Source organism: Mus pahari, chromosome 15 (assembly GCF_900095145.1).
Source record: "Mus pahari chromosome 15, PAHARI_EIJ_v1.1, whole genome shotgun sequence".
Taxonomy (NCBI): Eukaryota; Metazoa; Chordata; class Mammalia; order Rodentia; family Muridae; genus Mus; species Mus pahari.
In genome coordinates this window covers 40,121,049-40,126,913 of record NC_034604.1, presented here as the reverse complement: position 1 = coordinate 40,126,913, position 5,865 = coordinate 40,121,049, and the positions used below count along the sequence as shown (strand labels likewise).

General features: G+C 37.5%; 1 protein-coding gene across 3 annotated transcripts in view; it reads right to left on the bottom strand.

Annotated features, from left to right (window-relative positions):
• Kcnn2 (potassium calcium-activated channel subfamily N member 2) overlaps positions 1–5,865 on the bottom strand; it is a 390,602-nt gene that overhangs the window by 275,751 nt on the left and 108,986 nt on the right. The gene's annotated exons all lie outside the window — the stretch shown is intronic.

Sequence of the window (5,865 nt, the reverse complement as noted above, 5' to 3'; positions counted from 1 at the left end):
CCTTTCATGAGTATTTTGTTCCTTATTCTAAGGAGGAATGAAGTATCCACCCAGTGGTCATCCTTCTTGGTTTTCTTCTGTTTTGCATAATGTATCTTTCTTTTCAATATGGTTAGAATGTGTAAATGACAAATATACAGCACATTCACAAACCATCTTCCGTGAAACAGAAATTTCTGGTTGCTTTTAATGTCTTCTGTTCTCCAAACTTGAGAGCCCGGGCTTGCTACTTATCAACTGTGTCTAATCTGCCATTAAACTAAGTAATGTTATCTTCAAATTTCTGCCACCGCATTTTAATTACACAGATACCACTTATCTTCCCCAAATGGCTTGCTTTTTTTGTAGCTACTACATTCTCTCTGCAATAGCAATTCTTTTCTTTAACATGTCTTTAATTTTTTAAATACAGCAATTTTCGCATATGGGGTCTGTTTGTTGAGTTTGATTACACATTCTCATTCTTGATCCCTCAGCAGGGATGTGGAATTTTTGTGTTCCTGAGTTCCTAGACATTTTTGTATCCTTGAATTGTTTTGCTGTTTAATTGCTGTTGTTTATTTATTGGGGGTTGGGGAGGGCTCCTTGCATACACCACAGTGCATGTGTAGCAGTCACAGAACAAATTTTTGGAGCGTATCTGCTCCTTCTAATCTGTGCATTCCAGGGCTCAAACTCAGGAGGCCCTTCCTCACCTGTCAAGGGACCTCTTCCAGCCTCAGTCTGACTTTAGTATTTGACCTTGACAGTAAGTATTTCTAGGGAGAAAAGAGGAGACTAATTGGTCCTTATGCTCAGAAAATAGCCATATTCCTGAAAGCCCCAGAAGCTTTACCTACTTCCTGCTTCACCAGAAGGTTCCCCTGGGAAGTTTGGGAACCATTTTGCACATACACAGTGCTGGTCTCTGGCTGTTTTGCTCTGTGTATTTCCTGTAGCATCATTCCACACGAAACAAGCCCACCCCTTTGCCTCATATGTTTCTTTTCATCATGAATTATTCTGTTAGTGCAATAAGATGTAACATTTTAATTATGTTTAAGCTAATTAAAGAGATTTATTAAAAGCACATGGATGTGTGCAGTTGATCGTCTTTATCCAACTACTTTCTTTTCATGCACTGTCAAACTAATTCAGTGGCAGTTTTATTTAAAATAGTTACTGTAAATTAGAATATGGTATTCCAGCTATAAATCTCGAACATACCCTTCAAGAAATACTGTTACTGAAGGCTGGTAGAACAGTGGGCTTGCTTTTCTGTTTGTTTTTCCTGAGCCACTTGCTATGCTATCATAATTTAGCTTCACATCCATTCTTCCATGCTTCACCCTTGTCATTTTCAGTCTAGGACTCTGAAAACCACAGTTCTTTTCCAGCTTAAACACTAGGCTCTGCCAGCAGGGGCCCCTGAGAGGGATGTGAAGGCTAGTGGAGAGAGAAGGGTTCTGTTTTGCTTCCTGTTCTTAGCATTTCTAGCTTGTGCTTAAGCAGAGTGGCTGCTGGCTGTTCCAATGGTGCACATGATTTCTGTTTGGACTTCTATTCTTCCCAAACCATCACGATTGTGCCCTCTCACGGACCCCAGATATGACCTTTGGTTCTTCCATACCAAAGGAGTGCTACAAGACCACGTGGTGTCTCTGAGACCACGTGGTGTCTCTGTGTCCTTGCTGGGGCTTTAATGACTCTGCAACAGCCAGTTCTCAGAGGTTTAAACGCTGCATGTCTAAGCACCCCATCTATGTCACAGCTAATTAAAGGAGGCTGATCTGTCTCCTTTGGACCCAAAGTTTTATAGCTGATAAATGTTTTTTGTATCATCTTTTTCAACTTTCTGGTTCTCAACTGCCAATTGTTTTAATAAACTTACTTCTGCTAAGACATTTGCTGTGGTTTCTACTCCTAAATGGACACTGAATAATATGCATTTCTGTCTATAATAGTTATTTTTTGAGTGGCCATTGGTATCCTGCCAAAATGATACCACTAATTTTACTGCCTGTGAAAATTATAATGTTATTTATATACTTTAATGAAATGTTTAAAAATATGATAAAAGAAAAATAAATGTAGGCTTCCCATTTGTCTCCTGCTTTGTCAAAGTTGTTCAAAGTAGTTCAATAACTACTCAATGATCACTTAGGGAAGAAAGAAAGAAAGAAATTAAACACTTTCTAGAATTCAATGAAAATGAAGGCACAACATACCCAAACTTATGGGATATAATGAAAGCAGTGTGAAGAGGAAATTCATAGCACTAAGTGAATTCATAAAGAAATTGGAGAGATTCCCATACTAGCAACTGAACAGCATACTTGAAATCTCCAGAACAAAAAGAAGCAAACACACCTAAGAAGAGCAAATGGCAGGAAGTAGTCAAACTCAGGGAAGAAATCAATCAATTAGAAACAAAGAGAATAATACAAACAATTAACAAATCAAAGAGCTGCTTCCTTGAGAAAAATCAAGGTAGACAAACCCTAAAAGGAACAGAGTATCCAAATTAACAAAATCAGAAATGAAAAGTGAAACAACAGAAACTGAGGAAATTCAAATAATCATTAGGTCTTTCCTCAAAAGCCTTTAATCTACAAAACTGGAAAATCTAAACAGAATGAATGAATTTCTAGACTGATACCACATACCAAAGTTAAATCAAGATCAAGTAAATTATCTAAACTGTCCCATAGCCCCTGAAGAAGTAGAAGTAGTCATTAAAAGTCTCCCAACCAAAAAAAGTCCAGGGCCAAATGGTTTTGGTGCAGAATTCTACCAGACTTTCAAAGAAAAGCTAATACAAATAGTCCTCAAACAATTCCTCAAAATGGAAGTAGAAGGAATACTACCTAATTCGTTCTATGAGGCCTCAATTATCCTGATACCTAAACCAAACACTCAGCCAAGAAAGAGAACTTCAGACCAATTTCACTTATGAACATCAACGTATCTTTGACAAAGGACTCATTTCTGTCAGGAGCCATCTAGAAGGGGCTAAAGATTAGCAGGTGATCTTCTAGAGTTCACTGTGGAACTGCAACAAATGAGTCCTTGGTGGCTAGGCCCAGGGGACAATGTCTCAGTCTTGATTCTTACCATTGATATGCCTTTTCTGTTAGTATTAAATCAATATAACAATTCCTGGGCATTTGCTCACCCTATTGGGCAGATTTTCTGCAGATCATTGGAGATGTAGTCTCTTACAGTGATGCTATGTAGACAAATAGATGATTTCTTAATTCTTAATGATGATTCTATAAGAATTCCTAAGTTTATACTAGTAATTATTGAGACTTGTATAATAAGGGCTTTAAATACAGCTCTCTGTAATATGAAAACTGCAATTAGAACTCTGCTGGTCTTTTTCTGTCATGAGTTAATTGTACTGATAGAAAGCAGGTATTGATACAAATTTACAATTTAGGAATATATTCCTTTAGGCTGTAAAACAGCTAAAGGCCATAAACTAGGAATGAATGATTTATTGAACTGTCCAAGGACAGAAGATAAAATATTGACTCGGTTTATCTATACAAAACTTCAATGTTAACTTATACATAAGAATTATAATTTAGATTCCCAATGAACCTGTGGAGCTAGTGACAGATAATGAATATCTAGTTAGACAATTAGTCTTAATGGAAACACATGTAAACATCTCTGTTGTATTTCTCATTCAGTTTATGATTTAAGTCTATCTTTGAACTTGTGTAAAAGCTCCAAAAAAAAAAAATATTTGGGATACCATGGGATCATGTGTCCTGAGATAAGTATAAGAAGTACTGAGAACAAAGAATAGAACACATGCACACAGAGTTTTTTCTTAGAGATAAGCTTTCCCCTTTTTTCTTCTCTTAGAAATAAAGATTAGAATCTTTTTAAAGTGTTTTGTTACTTCCTGAGAATGATTTTTTTTTCTAGCTGACAAGGGGTTAAATAAACACCTAGCCTTAGGGCCAGGGGCCTTGTGGAGAAAAGAACCAAAGGCTCTCTCTTAACCCCTACCTTGCCTTGTTTTACAGTAGAGTTAATACTTCTGAGCCATTGGGTTCTGGGCTCAGAGTAACTTAGAGACAAGACTGGTAAAATATAGAAGGCAACATTTACTCTCACAAAACCAGGGTTAGCCCCCATACCAATGCTCTTCCCCTCAGCTGCCTTCAAGAGGGAACCATCAGTGTCCAGGGCAGATCTCCCACATATATCCATGAGACTTTCCCCACAAATGTGTGTTTTGGTAGCATCAAAAGCTTGGAATGCTTACTAAAGTCTTCAGAAGTCTTTCCTGTCCAAGGAACTCATTAGTCACAGGGTAGCTTTTAATCCAGGTCTACAGAACAGCTGATTTCAAACAACCGATGCTACTAACTAAAGTGGAATCATGCATTTAAGTTAAATCAAACGGAATTATACTTATTTAAAAATACAGAGCAGAAGAGAACAAATGAAATGATAGGATACTTATTGGGCTTATGTTTAACTTTTGCAGGAAATTGAAGAGTGATACTAACAAACTATGGTCAGCAAGGTGAGGGTCATGGAAGCAGAAAGCAGCTCTGTATGGTTTATAAGAACCACCACCTATCCTGCTGCCCTCAGTAATTGAATGTTTAAATCTAAATATGTTCTCTCTATGACAACTTGCTTTTACTAAGTGACCACAACCACTAGCTTTAGTTAAAGGGGTTCCAGATGAACTCATAACACAAAGAACTTTGGTTATTTTCATTGTGGATGTTTTTCAGGAACTACCAGATAAAAAAAAAAAGGTTTTGAAGACCAAAAGTCTGGCTTTTACCTCTGGTATCTCATTCAGAACTAACAGTTACAGTGTAACTGAAACTCTAGATCTTGGCAAAACTGACTCCATGATGGATGTGCCATTCAGGCTGTAAAACTTAGCACACAGGCAGCACCACCATCCAAACTAAAGCAAAATCTTATTCCATCACAGTCCACATAGTTCTGGGAAAGTCTCTAAACATACTAACCTTGCTTTTTAGCTTCAGTAGTTCTGCTTCTAGCTAAGTGTTCTTGTTCACTGGTGTACATCAACCCAGACTATGTTCTGTGCTTAAATACTCATCCTGAGAAAGGTTCAGGGCAACCCCGGGATCCTGAGCACCCAGTATATCACCAGCTGGCTAATAAAGACTTTCTATTAGTTTAGACCCATGTCTGACCAGTCTTCTCTGGTCGATACCCCACATCAACAGGAAGAATAAGAGGCTGTTTCTCCTCAAGAAAATCATACAACTACCACCTGATGAAACTTGAGCATTACCGCCTGATTTCAAATGTCCCAAGCAATATAATCTTTATATGGACCAATATCATAAAAGAACCACTCTGCCAAAACAATGGTCTTACCACCCTTTTGCTTCCTTGATTAGTCAAAGGAATCAAAGAAATTTTGCAAACTGCTTTGTGTTTTGCCTTGTTTATACTTTCACTGTAGAGTTAAATGATCATCTGGTAACCACATGATGAAAATTATACATGGGAGAAGTGAGCCAATGTCTCAAATACAATACACAAATATGCATGTGACCTCTGTTTTGACCTCAGTGAATTTCAGATCATCATAGCAGCTTCAAGTGAAAAAAACTGAGGGTGAATAAATACATAGATCACAGGCTGTTTAAACACAGAATTGTGTTGAGACATAACATGTTTCCCAACATTTAATTCTATCAAAATGCTTTTTTTCACCAGAAACCACTCTTAATATTTAAACATGAAACATGAGCACATCTATTCAGACAAGAAATATATTTAAGTATTCATTGGTGTGTGTGTGTGTGTGTGTGTGTGTGTGTGTGTGTGTGTGTGTGTGAGAGAGAGAGAGAGAGAGAGAGAGAGAGAGAG